Consider the following 17,009-nt stretch of genomic DNA (forward strand, 5'->3'; position numbering starts at 1 on the left):
TTTTGCCATCTCTCCATGTGTGGGCTTTAGAGAATACTTATCCTCTTGGGTGATGACTACCTGTTCTCAACTTCCTACCACATTGCAGAGAAGTCAGACTTCTCAAGTCTCTGGAATTCCTCAACAACTGCTTCATATCTCACTTTGCTTAGGGGTTGGTTGAGCCTCCTTTTCCTCCTTTTCTATGCTATTTCTTCTCAAGTTTTGCTTTATCTGTGTCGAGTTTTAGTTAGTATTTCCTTATATTACTAAGAAAACTAAACTGTGGCCAGGTACTTTGGAAAGAATGTCTATGGAAATCATAAAATGCTTCCTCTTAATCCACTATGCTTAATTTTTCCATAAGAATTTTGAGTCTATTATGCTTGTTTTTATAGGAGTTACTGAAAAAGGATATCTGTCAGGCATACCATATATTTATTGTAGATGCCGTTGTTAATGAACTCAAGTCAACATATCACTTTTCAGTTTTAAAGTGGTAGGTATCAAATGAATACCCAGAAACAAAACTTGTCAGTTGTGTCTGGAAAGCCATTGTTCAACACATACTAAGTAAAACAAAGTGCGTCACTTTCAAAGAGACGAGAGCTCAGTTTTTTTAAACTCATCACCTAGACTTACCTCATACAGAAACAAAATAAATAAGACTATTCTTTGTTGTAGTACGTGGAGCTCTTTAATAAACAATGGCTTGATGTCCAACTAGAAATGTAAGGAATCAGAATCCATTTTGGGGTGAACTATTTAGTTATGTCTAGATGCATAGGTGGAAAGAGTATTTACTTTGGCGTCAGACACAATTGGATTTAAACAAAGCTCTTCATTTTATTATCTGTATGACTTTGGATAAGTTATTTATTTAGACCTTTTGGAGATTCATTTTCCTTATCTGCAAATATTTCTCATGATCACGGTGAAGGTGAAAACTGAAAATAACAGAGGTTTTACCTTCGTAGCATTTTGCTGTACTTCATATGTCAGAATGTTTTTAAAATCATATCTCTCCAAATTATCAAATGCATAAAAGTCTTAAATTGCATATTTAATTCTAGATACAACTCAAGACTCTACTTAATCTAATAAATTCTTCTATTTCATGTGTGTCCAACAAGGCTGTAAACATCTCAAGGTCCTGAGCCATAGTATATGCTTCTTGTGATTTGGTTTTCCCTGCAGCATCTACTGTTGTATTCCCTACACAGTGAGGTATTAATGTGACGACGAAATAAACTGAATGAAATTGGTGGAACAGACTTATAACGACTAAAGGGAACTCTAAATGAAGAAATCCCCTATGGAATATAGAAGATGGAGTTACATAGAGGCTGAATAACAGCCTCCACAAAGATGTCCATGTTCAAATACTCAGAACCTGTGAATAGGTTACTTTCAATAGTAAAAAGGGATTTTGCAGATCTGATTCAGTTACATGATCTTGAATGGTCTGGGTGGGTCCAATCCAATCACATGAGTCCATGTAGGGCTTCTAACCTACAGAACTGTAATAATAAGTTTGTGTTGTCTTAAGCCGCAAAGCATGTGGTAATTTGTTATAGCAACAATGGAAAAATAATACTCTTTCCCTAGAAAGCTCTTACATTTAAGGAAAGGAGAAAAAAGAAGATAGGAGACATGAGACCAGAAATACTCATGAATATGTTTTGTTTTGTTTTTTAATTTCAGGTTTTGGAAATTCTGCAAAGAACTCAGTGTCCCAAAATGAGAAGAATGATGAATCAGAGATCTGCTAATAACAGAAGCCAAGAGGAGGTCAGTATTGTAGTCATGAACTCAAACTAATGGTCCATGTAGGATGAGCCCCCACTTCTATGTGAACTGTGGAGCTGAAAGCCCTTGTTGAGCAGAGGCGTAGGGAAAGAACGAGGGTAGATTAAGAGCCTAGGTGGTGACGTGGCTCAATTTGGGTACCATTATTCACTTGCCCTGTGAATTTGGGCAAACCCCAGACTGCTCTAAACTTCAGTTTGCTCACCTGTCAAATGATGATATTAAATGTATTAATAAAAATAATGTCCTAAAGCTAATGCATACAAATCCTCAGCACAATTCTGTGCATACAGTAAGTATTCAATAACCACCAGCCATATTTAGTTATTATTTTTATTGGGAAAGAATTGAGATTCCTGAATTCCAGTAAATTAAAACAGGGTAGCCACAGGGATTAATATATTTGCTCAATCGAAAGATTTCACTATGTATTAGATACCATATCACGTACTAGAGACAGAGCAATGAATAACACAGAGTTCTGCCCTCACTGAGCTTGCAGCCTCCCAAACAATAGTAATTTTTTTAAATGATGGGTTTATTTAATGTTTTCAATCAGTAACAAGGTAGTTAGATGATGATAATATAAACTGCTTTACTACAAATGTATGTAGCCTATATCATACATGATATTCATAATGTATGTTCATTGTAATAATAATTACACTTAAATATTTATTGAGGATTCCTATTATTAGGAGAATGACAACAGAATGTCATTGAATACTTCAGAAAGGCAACAGGGGAATTATGATATTAGTGAAATATTTGGGAGTGTGCTCTGTTTTATTCCTGACATTTCTGTGGGCCCAAGTTCATTATTACAAATAAATTGGTGTCAAAATCTCAACAACTGTTAAAGATACAATTAGACACACCCACCCCCACACAAAATCAGCTCACTGAAGCAGTAAATTAGTGAAATGGTTTAGGTTGAGAGGGAAGATTATTTAAGCTTCCCCAAATTGTATAAAGAATAAACAATCTCACTTTTGAGTTCTGCTATAGAAGGAAGATAGGAATATCAGAACCAAATGAGAGAGAGTCAGGAAACAAGAAATTCTACAGCTATACTGTTTAAGGCCAGTACCAGCCGTGCAAAGGCAAGGACTGGGAAGATAGTTCTTTGAGAGTTAGTGAGTTATCATGAGGTAGGATTATTGTAAGCATTGCTCAAGATAACCTTGAGCAGTCATAGCAAACTTTGCTACTTACATACTTTTTAAAAGACTTAATCTTTGCCTATCGAATGAGTACAAAATGGTATCTCATTGTGGTCTTCACTTGCATTTCATTGATAAGTATTGCTTTGGCTATCTCCTTAATTTCGATATGTTGTGTTATTTTCATTCAGTTCAATGTATGTTTTTTCTATTTCTTTTTAAATTTTTTAAATTAAATTTATTGGGGTGACATTTGTTAGTAAAATTATATAGGTTTCAAGTATACATTTCTGTAATTCATCATCTGTATATTGCATTGTGTTTTCACCACCCAAAGTCAATTCTCCTTCTATTACCATATATTTGACCCCCTTTACCCTCTTCTACCCTCCCACTCACGCCTTACCCTCTGGTGACCACTAAACTGTTGTCTGTGTCTATGAGTTTTTGTTTGTATGTTTGTCTTGTTCCTTTGTTGTTTTCAGTTTTATAGCCCACGTATGAATGAAATCATATGGTTCTCAACTTTTTCTGTCTGACTTACTTCACTTAGCATGATAATCTTAAGATCCATCCGTGTTGTCACAAATGGCAGTGTTTCATCTTTCCTTATGGCAGAGTTGTATTCCATTGTGTATATATACTACATCTTCTTTATATAATCATCTATCAAAGAACATTTTTGTTGTTTCCATGTCATGGCAACTGTAAATATGCTGCAATGAACATAGTGGTATATATATCTTTATGGATAAATATTTTCAGATTTTTTAGGTAGATACGCAGAAGAGGGTTTGCTAGGTCATATGGTAATTCTATTCTTAATTTTTTGAGGGACCTCCATACTGTTTTCTATAGTTGCTGTAGCAATTTACATTTCCACCAGCAGTGTATGAGGGTTCCTTTCTCTCCACAGCCTCTCCAACGCTTGTTACTTGTCTTGTTGGTAATAGCCGTTCTAACAGGTGTAAGGTGGTATCTCATTGTCATTTTGATTTGCATTTCCCTAATAGCTAGTGAAGTTGAGCATTTTTTCATATAGCTGTTGGCCGTTTGTATGTCTTCTTGGTAGAAGTATCTGTTCATGTCCTCTGCGCATTGTTTAATTAAATTGTTTGTTTTCTGTTGTGGTTGAGTTCAATGTATTTAAAATTGTTCTTCCTTGTTATTTCCTCGGTGACTCATGGATTATTTAGAAGTGAAGCGTATTGTTTAGTTTATAGATGTTTGAAGAGCTTCCTGGTATCTATCTGTTATTGATTTCAAGTAGATTTTATTGAAGTCAGATAACATACTTTGTATAATTTCAATTATTTTAAATTTGTGTAGTTTTGTTTTATGGCCTAGGATTTGGTCTTTCTTGGTATGTGTTCTGTGGGTACTTGAAAAGAAGATGTATTCTGGTGTAATATGAAATGTTCTTTAAATGTCAATCATTTTGGTTGATGGTGGTGTTGAGTTCTACATCTTCAATTTTCTGTCTAGTTGTTCTCTAAATTTTTGAGAGGGGGTACTGACATCTCCAGCAGTAATTGTCGATTTATCTATTTCTCTGCTATGTTCCATCAGATTTTGCTTCACGTATTTTCCAGCAAATTTTGGTCATAAACATTTAAAATTATGTGTTCTTAGTGTAATAACTCTTACAATATATAATCTTCTCTCTGTCTCTGATAATTTTATTTGCTTTGATATTAATATAGCCACTCTTGCTTTCCTTTGATTAGTATTTGTATGATATATCTTTTTCTATGCTTTTAATTTCAACCTGAATTATCTCAACCTGAATGATAAAAGACAATTGATAGATACCAACACCAAGGTAACAGAAAATTTAGAATTATCTGACAAAGACTTTAAAGCAGTTATGATAAAAATACTTCAGTGAGCAATTAGCAACATGCTTGAAACAAATGAAAAAAAATAGAAAATCAATGTATAACAACAGTAGATATAAACAAGAAACAAATGAAAACTTTAGAACTGAAAAAATTACAATAACAAAAATAAAAGCTGAAAAGATAGTCTCAGTCGTGGACTGGAAGTGACAGAGGAAAGAATCCATGAACTGGAAGGTAGAACAATAGAAATTACCCAACATGAAAAACAGAGAGAAAATAAACTGAAAAAAATAGTGAACAGAGCTTTAAAAACCTGTGGAATTCTAGCAAAAGATCTAAGATTTGTGTTATCAGAGTCGTAGGAGAAGAAAAAGAGGATAAATCTAAAAAGTATTTGAATAAATAAAAGCCGAAATCTCCCAATTTGGCAAGAGATATAAACCTACAGATTCAAGAAGTGAACCGCTAACAGAATTTAAAGAAATTAATTCCACACACATTTTAATTAAACTTCTGAGAACTAAAGATAGAAAAAAATTAAAGCAGCCAGAGAAGACAACACCTTATCTATAGGAGAACAACAAAAATTAATATGACAATTGGGTTTCTCATAAAATATGATGCAGGCCAGAAAGAAGTGGCACCAATATTTTTCAGATGCTGAAAGAAAAGTAATATTAACTCAGAATTTTATACCCAATGAAAAACATTCTTCAAGAATAAAAGTCAAGACATTATAGGATGAAGGAAAACAAAGATAATCTGTGCTCTGTAGACCTACCTGAACAAATGGCTAAAGGAAGCAGTTGAAGCTTTGTTAAAAACATTGGAAAACAAGTGTTGTAGTCAGTGTCACCTGGGGCAAGGGTTAACAGTTGGCATAAACAATAGACTAACTAAAAATCTTAGGAAGAAAGATTGGGGGAATGAGAGGATTTGGAGAATAAAGGCTTTGAAAAGCTGCTACATATTCCCTAGAAGACCACATACATTCCAAAGTCTGGGTTTACATTCAGAAGACTTGAGAGATGTGTAAACTTTTACCTCTGGCTGAACTTCAGGTTCTGTGCAAGCAGGATCTAAAGGCTAAAGCAGAGTTGTAAACTGCTTGTAGGAGTGTTGAAGGCATGCCCCAACACACATACAGAGACCATGTGGAAAGACTGGATGATGTATGTTTGTGTGTACCTGTATGTCAATGTTGTGCACACATATGTGTGTCTGTGTGTTCCATTTCTTCGATAAATCTCTGCTGCATCACCAATTGACTACTAAGCTAATGGAACAGAAGCTTCCATGGCCACACATGACAAAGAATAAAAAGTTTACAACATTAGTTCAGGAAAGTCATTAAACTAACAAATAACAATAGCTATTGCAGTAACAGTAAATGCTTGGGAGACAGGAGCATCTGATTTCTATAATAACCACATTATAATATTCAAAAGTTCCTGCTTTCAACAACAACAAAAAATCACTAAGCACACATACAAATAATAAAAAAAAATATAGCCCATACATAAGACGATTAATAGAAATGATCCCAGAGGAGGCTCAGACATTTGTCTTAGTAAACAAAGACATTAAATTGCTTATTTTAAATATGCTTAAGGAGTTAAAGAAAAGCGTGAGAATGGTGACTCACCAAATAGAGAATTAAAAAAATAAAAATTAAAAAAATGAACCAGACAGAAATTCTGGAATTGAAAAGTACAATAGCTGAAATGACAATTTCACTAGGTAGATTCAACAGCAGATAAAGTAGGCAGAAGAGAGAATCAGTAAACTTGAAGATAAGATAATTAAAATTATCCAGTCTGAGTAGTATAAAGGAGACAGAATGAAATAAAAGTGAACAATGCCTAAGAGACTTGTGGGTACCATCAACCATACCAACATTTCATAATGGAAATGCCTGAAGGAGCAGTGAGAGAGAATGGGGCCAAAAGTGTGTTTAAAAAATAACAGCCAAAAACTTTCCATATTTCGTTAAACCCAGAGATTATCACTAGTAAACATGTCCTCAAAAAAATGCTAACGGGAGTCATACAGGCTGATATGAAACGACAATAGTCAGTAACTCAAATCCAAACAAAGAAATAAAAACACTGGTAAAGTTAACTACATGAATAAATATAAGGTAAATATTAATGAATTTTTGGTTTGTAACTCTTTGACAAATCTTTAAAGAAGAACAAAATTACCATGATAAGGAATAAGTGGTGACATTACTGCTCGCCTTTCAGAAATCAAAAGTATATTATGACAATACTATTAACAACCATATATCGATAAATTAGATAACCTACACACACAAGTTATCAAAACTGACTCAAGAAGAAACAAAATATGAATAGACATATAAAAAATAAAAAGATTGAGTCAGTGATCAAAAAACGTCCCACAAAGAAGAGCCCCGTTCTGTTGACTCTACTGGTGAATTTTACCAAATATTTTCAGAACAATTAACCCCTTCCCGAACTCTTCCAAAATAGGAGGGAACACTTACTAACTCATTCTAAAAAGCCAGTGTTACCCTGATACCAAAGCCAGCAAAAAGACATCATAAGAAAACTACAGACCGGGGCCGGCCCAGTGGCTCAGGCGGTTAGAGCTCCGTGCTCCTAACTCTGAAGGCTGCCAGTTCGATTCCCACATGGGCCAGTGGGCTCTTAACCACAAGGTTGCCAGTTCAATTCCTCAAGTCCCTCCAAGGGATGGTGGGCAGTGCCCCCTGCAACTAAAATTGAACACAGTACCTTGAGCTGAGCTGCCTCTGAGCTCCCAGATGGCTCATTTGGTTGGAGTGTACCCTCTCAACCACAAGGTTGCCGGTTCAACTCCCGCAAGGGATGGTGGGCAGCGCCCCCTGCAACTAGCAATGGCAACTGGACCTGGAGCTGAGCTGTGCCCTCCACAACTAAGACTGAAAGGACAACAACTTGACTTGGAAAAAAGAAAAGGCCTGGAAGTACACACTGTTCCCCAATAAAATCCTGTTCCCTTCCCCAATAAAATCTAAAAAAAAAAAAAAAAAAGTAACTCCTGTTTTAAAAGTTAAAAAAAAAATTGCAAAAACTGCAATTACTTTAAAAAAAAAAAGAAAACTACAGACCAATATTCATAAAGAGCATAGATGCAAAAATTATCAACAAAATTCTAGTAAATGGAATCCAGGAGCATATTAAAAATATTATACACCATGACCAAATAGGATTTATCCCAGGAATTTGAGGATGGTTCAGTATATGAGCATCAATCAATGTAATAATAGAATGAAGAAAAACCTCACAGGATTATCTCAGTCAATACTGAAAAAGTATTTGCCAAAATCCTTTCATAATAAAAACATCCAACAAATTAGGAATAAAAGGGAACTTGCTCAACCTGATAAAGGGCATACACAAGAACATATAGCTAATATATTTAATGGTGAAAGGTTGAAAGCTTTCTCCCTAATATCAGGAACAAGATTTTGATGTCCACTCTCACCATTTCTGTTCAGCATTACACTGCAAGTTTTCACCAGGGCAATTAGGCAAGGAAAAGAAATAAAAGGCACTCCATTTGGAAAGGAAAAAGTAAAACTATCTCTACTTACAGATGATATGATTTTATAAATCAAAACCCCTAAACAATCCACCAACTATTATTAGAGATAATAAACAAGTTCAGCAAATTTACAGCACACAAGATTAACGTTATGTATAAATCATTTGCATTTCTACACACTAGCAATGAAAAGCCTCTTAACTGTTCATTGCATACCTAATGTCTCCATACCACTGCACATACTGTTGCTTTCGTTTGGAGTGGCCTTGCCCTCTCTGCCATCCCTTCTCTACCTGGTAAAGTCCTATTCGTACATCAGAGCAAATGTGAATCTCACCTCCTTTAGAGTCATCTCTGACTCTCCCTTCAGTGTCTCCAAGGTACTTTATGTACTTATCAGTTAAACACGTGACCTGGGCAAGTGATGGATTCTGTGTGAACCCCAATTTCCTCTCTGTCAGTTGGGGATGAGAATTACATCTGATATTATCTATCTTATCGGGTTGTCGTGAGGATTAAGCAGCTTAAAGCAGATGGAGTACCAAGAGCACAGACTGCTGCTGTGATGAATAGTACTGTTTGCTATTGCTCCCAGGAGGCAGTGGGCTCCTTGATGCAGGGACTTGCCTTATTCGTCTTTGCATCCCTAGGGCGTAGCACCCAGCTAGGTACTCAGTAAACAGAGGCTGACCCATTGACTTGAAAGGATACTTCCAAACCATCCTCTAACTTTCTCATTTCACAGGTGGATTCCCTGAGATCCAGAGAGAAGGACCTTGTCTGAGGCCCACAGCTAACTGAGGAGGGGCCCAGGCCTCTGACATCAGAGAAATTCTCTCTGCTCTTTCTCATGCTGCCTCGTGTGCTCACAAATTCAGAGACTCGTTCTTCTCTTTCCCAGGCAAAGCTCTGTGAAGCTTATTGAAATGATTTAAGTGACAGCAAGAACAAGTTGCTCTTTCTCTGGGTAAATATGGATAATTTTAAACTCTGCCTGGGACAGGATTTCTATAGGATGATGCTGCGGGGTCAAGTGCAGCAATAGCAGTGACTGCATGGAACCACCAGGAAGGTCCTACCAGGCACAAAATCTCACCCCAGACCACCTCCCCTCTGCAGCCCCATAAATCGCTGCAGAGGGTACACCAGACTGGACCAATGCATGGTTTTTTTTGTATGCCTGACACTCGACTGAGTTATTACCACTAGAACGTGAACATTTGCATTTCACACATATGTACTGAGACCTCTGGAATTTGTCCAAACTCATCAGAATCTGAGACTGAGACAAAGTTCGTGACCCAGAGATAAGAGTCTAGAGAACTTCTGGAATACCTAATTCCCTTTATATTTTATTTTCCTCTATTTTTTAAAACAAGGAGCTTTTTGTTGGTTTGTTGTTTAATACTGAATGAACACTTCTGACACATTTAATGGAGGGAACTTACATAGCACAAAGAGCCCTGATTTGTTAATGAAGTCGCTTGGATTTTAGTTCCCATTTTCTAAGCGTCTGTGTGACCTCAGGCACGTAGTTCTGATCATTGGTCTTTTCCACTAAGTAACAGACGTCTATGGTTCCTAAGATCCCTTCATGTGCTAATATTTTACATATCTAAACATACTCCATCGTGCGTTTAAGTCCTCAGGAAGTGTCCGGCCAAACTTTATGATACTCACATACGCCTGTGGATGGCATTTATGCCGTATCTCTGTTTGATGCATAAGGGGGAGAAAGAAAAATACAAGAGGAGATTTCATGACAGAAAAAAGAAATAGGTTGATATTTAAATCTTAATTCTTCCAGTAACAATCTATGTGTCTATAACTTAATTATATAGTAACTATATAATGTTCTTAGCACAGCAAATTGTATTTATTAAATTGAAGCATACCTATATATAGATATAGATATAGATATAGATAGATTGATTGATTGTGTGTGTGTGTGTATGTGTGTGTGTGTGTGTGTACACACGGCACCTCACATAATGTCTGGCATATAATAGGTGCTTACGAAATACTAACTGCTCCTCTCCCTCCTCTTACTGTTTTTGCTCCTTGATAGGGACCCCAGGTGGATGGGTGGCAGCTGCCATCACACTTCTAGTGCTTTCATCCTGGGATCCTCTGGTGACCCATCCATTGGCAGCCTTTCTTGCTTGCAGATAGCTGACTTGAAATCAGACCTCAGCCTGTTTCCCTGGCAATCCTGTGTTTTGAAATCAAGGGAGATTTACTCATGACATTTTTTAGTAATTATTGCAAGTTGGGCACTACAAACAGACAAACTGAATGGATGGTGTTTGAGATATTAAATATCCAGGGTAAAAATTATCTAGGAATGCCAGATCAATTTATAGCATTTAATTCCCAAAGACAGGTACGAGGAGAAACAGTTCACAAATGTTTCTGTGGGAACACTCCTCACTGCAGTGTATTTCAGGCATTTAAGTGAGAATTGGGTCTTCTGCCCTTTCATTTCCCCCCCCTCATTTCTGATTCACTCTCTGTCCTGCTCAATAGGCAATACAGCCTAGACTTCTGCTTCCAAGAGGCTTTATGAAGCATTTCTCTTTCTGACCAAACGGAATGCATTTTGGTGCTTCGGCCACAGGATTCCTTAGTTACCTGGTGACATAGGATTACTTCCTGTGCTACTTGGAGGTACTTTGCTCATTAATGGGCTCACCGCACTAAAATGCCTCAACCATCAATTTACATTTAAATAATGCAACCTAGTTCACAAAATCACAGGCATGGGGGAGGGGAGAGAGGGTCGGGAGATGGAGATCTCCATCCTCGAATCCATGCAAAGCCTTCTCTGGCAGGAGATAATCTACTCTACAAATTATTCATTTACCTGGTAGATTGGAGAGCCTGAGTACCACATCTGTACACTCTGCACCTGGAAGTTTTATTGTGGCTCTTACACAACATCCTGCCTCAGCGCATGGATACGGCTACTTCACCAAAAAGTTATTTTACCCTTGACTGTTAGCAGCTTTGCAGTCAATTTCCCAAGGAAATATTTAATTGAGAGAAGGCTAATAGAAGATAGGTTGAAACTTTCAAACCTGAGGGCAGCTGAGAAATGTACATTGCTTGCTAAAATGTTTTCCGGGAGACGTTTAAATCAAAATTTAACATGAGTGTAAGAAGTATTCTCTCTTTCTCCTCTTTCCCCACTTCCTTGTTACTACAGATTTCTGGGAAGAGGGAAATAAGATTTTACAATATACTACATGTATTTGTCTCTCTGGTTAGTCATAGTCAGACATAAGAACATAGTGTTTTAATCATCCAAAAGTCAATTTATTGGCTTATTTTAATTTACGGCCACAGAATGTTTTGACATTTTTGTTCGGCTTATTTAAAATATCTTGTTATTTGTGCTTGTTAAATGTTGTACATAAAAGGGAGAATTCGTATTTGGTTTATTTGATGAACTCAAAGCACTTAGTAAGTAGACCTTACAGAAATCCAATTTTCTCTGTTGATGAAGAAGGATCCTCCTCCTCTTTCTACAGAATCTGAGCCCAGGACTCTCCTTTCACAGCTGCCTCTGGCTCTAAGCCAACAAATCTCATGCAAACCTCATTCCTCCTAGAACACTGGCTTGGCAACTTAGGAACCCTGCAAAATACCAGGGTAAACTTGATCAATAAATATCAAATCTGAATAAATTATTTTAAATACACACACACACACAGTCTTAAGTTTCCCCAGAAATAGGTCCTATGACGCAGATTTAGGGTGAATATTTTACTTAGTTGTGGAGCCCAGGAACCACTCGTAAGAAGTTGTATGGCGTGTGTTTGTGAGTAGATTAGGGTTGGTATTGCCAGGGTAGGACTTGTGTTAGGTAGTTCAAGTTGTGGCACTAAAGACATAGAGAAGGCAGACGGTTTATCAACCTATTCCCATCTGCCATTAGTTGAGGGTCCCCCCTCCAGTGGTGCATGAAACATGATAATTCTCGCTTGCCCTGTGTAGGCCTCGCATGTTCTCTCAAGCAGAGTTACCACACTAAGATGCCACCCACAACTCTTGAAATGGAGTGCCAAGTGGGCCAATCTAGGACGCTAAGGACACCTGCTACATATGCCATCTAGTGCTTGGAAAAAGGAAGTTGAAATGGGAATGAGGGGTAGCTGTGAGTTGTGAAGTCAGATAAATCAACAAGATGTACAGGACTCCTCTGCCCTCCTCATTTTGGTTGCATGATCATTTACACAGTGCTGTAGGAGTTTTGTGTTTGTTTTTTTAAGATCACTTTTAATGCAGCTAAAATGAGAAACACTTTCCTTTGTGGATTTCTTTGCCTTTCTCTGGATTTCCAGTTGTCTCCCATCCTTTAATGGTTAGCAGTAGGCCCTACATAAAACAGGTACTCAGTAAGTTTTTTTTCCTACAGCTCCTCTCTTATTTCTCAATGCCCAACTTTCTAACTTCCAAATTCTGCCTGCAACGTGGGGCTCCAGCCTCCCTTTGTCTACCAGTATTTTGTGGAATCTGATCTAACGCCTAATTTTACGAATTGGGGCTGCTGTGTTTCCAAGCAGTGACCGGCCTTGGCCAAGCTGTGTAGGTAACTGCTTATTGCACAGTCTTTTTTCAGCTCCAGATGGTCATTTGTGGTTCTTATTTGTTTACCTGCGCAAGTGTTCTGCCTTCTAAATGTTAATAAAGTCCCATCAGTCATGCTCATCTGCTCCTAAACATTGAGTTCTGCCTCGATTCTAAGGGTGACTTTCATCTAGTTCTATCTCCCATCCTGTGACCCCTCTCCCCCTCTCAAGGGACCAGCTTTTGGCCCGCATTGCCACCTCCATATGCAACATTGACTGTAATACAGAGCATAGCTTAAGTGTACAGGGTATGTCTAGTACTGGTGAGACTATGTCTGTCTCCTCAAGAACTGAGACATGAAACAGAATCTTTTCTTCTAAGAGAAATAATATCTTATTATTTTTGCCTCATCTGATAAGCCAGACAAAGGTACCATAAAATTCACTATTAATTTAAAATTATATCCTATGATTTTTTTTCCCACTATAGTAAATACTTTATTGTCAGCTTTCAAACTATGGTGAAAATTTCAGGCCTCAATTCCAAATCTATAATTCATGAATTTCCCCGACTTGTTGGCTGGTTGGCTGGTGGCTATATCAGTGGCACCAAAAGCAAATAAACAAACAAGACACAAAATACAAACTGATTTATTTCATTAGGGAGGAGAGATTGCCTTTTCTGTTGTCATCTCAGGTAAAGGCTGAGTATTTTCCCTGCCAGAGATAAGAGCTCCTATTCATAACGAATGAGAAAAAAAAGAGAGTTCTAAAAACCAAGAGGGCTGTTTGCGAAGCCTTGTACGTCACCAGCACTTCTTTTTTGCATATGAATGTTCATAGCAATTTTATTTATAAATAGACCCAAACTAAAAACAACCTAAATGTCCACCAACTTGAGAATGGATAAATCAAATTTCCATATAATGAACTAGAGTCAGCAATTTAAAAGGATGAACTAATGGTATCTGAAAGGATCCCTCTGCTCTTATCGAAACTCCACCAATTATGTGTGGAGAGATTCCTTCTAATTCTAGGACTAATTAATCATGGAAACATGGACAAACAGGTTGTTTATTTCCTTATCTGTAAAAAGGGACAAATACTGCTCTACTCCCCTAAAACGGGTTTGGAGAAAACAAAATAATATAGGGGAAAATGATATTTGTGATCGCAAACGGTGACAGTTATGGAGACTGATTGGTAAGGAGGGGAGTTGGTTTTAAGAGCATTGCTTAGTTCCTCCGCAGCCACACTTGTGAAGTAGATTCTTCCTGAGTCCTGCCAAGGTATAGAATTTTAATTTTCTTTTGGGTATGGAAGATCTGATTCCTTTTAGCTAGTGACTTTGCCCTGAAATTCTCAGACTGTTGTTCTCAGCCAAGATTAGTGACATGTCAGGACCTGGCGTTGGCAGGAGTGACATATGGATTTTGTTCCTCAGAAGCCAGCTCTAAAACCTACCATGGTACGAAATGTCTTCTGAAACAAGAAATGCCTTTTTCCCTTTAAAAGATGTATTTTATATATTGATGATGCCAAAATCGCCCCTCACCATTGCTGTAAGACAAAAGTATTTACTTGGCTCTTTTTACTTGGGGGGCATTTTTAAAAACTAACATGGCATAATAAGAACTTAAGTCTTTGACCCATACTCTGTCATGCACTGTTCATTTGTCATAGTTAAGTTCACTCTATTTTGATCAAATAATATGTATTCATTACATTAAGTGCCTACCATGAGCCTTAGGATTCTGGGGAGACTAGGCTGGGCTAACATGGACATGGCCTTGATGAATTGGCAGGAATATTTCCCCTCGCTGGCTTGAGACATATGTGAATTTGGGAGCAGGACAACCCTTGATCACGTTAGCTAGGGACTCAGTTTACTTTCTGCCCTTGGGCAGCTGTTTCTTCTGTCCCTTGGTGAGGCCCAGAGAGATGAGCATTACTCCCTCTGATGAAGAGGCAGTGTCCCACAGTACTATACAGAGTTTCTTCATTTTCTCTTACATGGATTCCTTCGGCAGTCTAATGAAGCCATTTTAAAATTCATAAGATAAATTACACTAGAGTTACAAAGGAAAGCAATGATATTGAAATAGACTTTTATGTCAGAAGACTTCGGATTTTGAATCCCTGTGGGTGAAGAATCCTTTTTGATAAGGAACATGGTGCAACGACAACAAAAAAGAAATCCAAAATATTTATATTGAGCTTTGTTGTGCTTTTTATTTGATAAGTTTACAGTTTTATTAGAACTATTTGAACTATTAAGTAATAGTATCTTGAGATGACAGACACAAAAATCCACCTAGTCCAAGGGCTGCTAGAGTAGAGGGCCTCCACGCTAGCTTTCTCCCCTCTCTGCTGCCCCATCCAATGGAACGGACCAAAGCCATCCTAAATCTCCAGTACCTGACCTTTAAGTAGGGAGCCAGGGGATGAAGGTTGAGTTGCTATTATAAAAACAGGGAATGAGAAATACCAGAGATTGAGTAAAAGATAGGGTCAAAACTAGAAAAACCGGAAGGGATGTAACAGAGACAAAGCCAAAAGTAGATTCAAGGAGTGAAGCGTGGATCTAGAGCAAGAATGGGCAACAAATGCGGTGGAACCCAACATTCGTGTTAAGGGTTAATTTCTAATTTCGCTAGCTGTATCATGCTATAGCTCTGATATAATTTAAGTGTCTAAATTAATGTTTTTATATAATAGTAATACTATTTGCAATCACAGTACAGAAAACAGGTATTTTATGTTTTCTACGTATTAATAAATATATCCAGTTTTGCAAACAAACCCTGGACATAAAAACCAAACCTTGAGATGCCCCATAATTTTAGTTGGTGAGTTGCGGTTAATTTATAGTTCCTTCTTGACCATTTGAAAAAGATTTTTAAGGCAACAGATAAGTAAGTCATCTTCCTCCACAAAGCTACTTAAGAGTAGCGTTAATTCTGTGCGCACCACCAAACTTCCTTCCTTAGCCTGTCTGTCCTGACCACCAGAGCCACCTGGTGGTCATTTAGGAAACTCTCCAATCCACAGCGCAGTGCTTCTCAAATTGTAGCCTGCAGGGTCTCCCGGACAGCTTGTTAAAACACAGATTGCTGCACCGCATTCCCAGAACTTGTGATTCAGCAGGTCTAGGATTGGGCCCTGTAACTTTCATTTCTAACAAGCTGCCAGGCTGTGTAGTAAAGCAGAGCTGCTGGTCTGGGAAGCAAACTTTGAGAACCACTGGTTTACCATAATGTTCTTTCTTTCAAGGAGGATTTGCACAGACTATATTCTATGCTTTTCAGCAATTTTACTGGCCACAGATCCGTTAATTTCACACTTCAGGTCAGTCTCTTTTTCATATGAACAAACACTTTCTTAGGTAACTGCATTTTTGTAATATGTTTTGTCCAACTTTCACCTAAGACACCACAGAAAAAAATATTTTTCTGCTTTTCCTCTCATTTTTTCCTTTTTTTTAGATGTAATTAAGATTAAAAGAGAAAAAGGAAGAGCCCAACATGATCTGATAAGCATGACTGTTAACACATCTGATTAAGTAAATAACACCACACGTTTTGAAATTTGCCAATTGCCATTATATCCTGAAGCCTTGGAAAGTGTCCAATTGCTTATCAGTTTCCACTGGCTTCCACATCTTCCTCTAATTAAAAAATGTGTTTTCACACAAAAACTATTCAGAGTGGAAAAAGTTATTTTATATTTTTTTATTAACTATATTATGTTGAAAGCACAGAATAATATAAACACATTATGGGTTAAGGAGATTTTGAGGAGTCCTATGCTTAATTTCTAATCTTATTTCTTTGTGGAACGGGTTCTGACTTCTAAAAAAAAAAATCAACTTATAAATGAACCTTTAAAAATTACCCATTTTAAAATTTAGGACCAACAATGCTCATACAAGTCTTTGGTGATTCAATTGTGTGTTCCTATAGAAATCACAAAGATAATTTTCTTTATAATAAAAAGCACAAGTGGCAGAGAAGCAGATCTGTGGTGCTTAATATTTTTAGTCATAACCCAATGGGTTGTGAATCCAGGCTACCTCATAAACTTCAGAGTAGTCA

The 17,009-nt window shown here is 37.3% G+C and overlaps 1 long non-coding RNA gene across 1 annotated transcript in view; it reads left to right on the top strand.

Annotated features, from left to right (window-relative positions):
- Positions 1–17,009, top strand: part of LOC141571343 (uncharacterized) — a 419,842-nt gene that overhangs the window by 246,906 nt on the left and 155,927 nt on the right. The window contains exon 3 of the long non-coding RNA XR_012496105.2: positions 1,684–1,770. This is a non-coding gene — a long non-coding RNA (uncharacterized LOC141571343). The remainder of the gene's footprint in view (positions 1–1,683; positions 1,771–17,009) is intronic.

Source organism: Rhinolophus sinicus, chromosome 16 (genome assembly GCF_057876585.1).
Source record: "Rhinolophus sinicus isolate RSI-liver-muscle chromosome 16, RSI-T2T, whole genome shotgun sequence".
In the NCBI taxonomy this organism is placed as follows: Eukaryota; Metazoa; Chordata; class Mammalia; order Chiroptera; family Rhinolophidae; genus Rhinolophus; species Rhinolophus sinicus.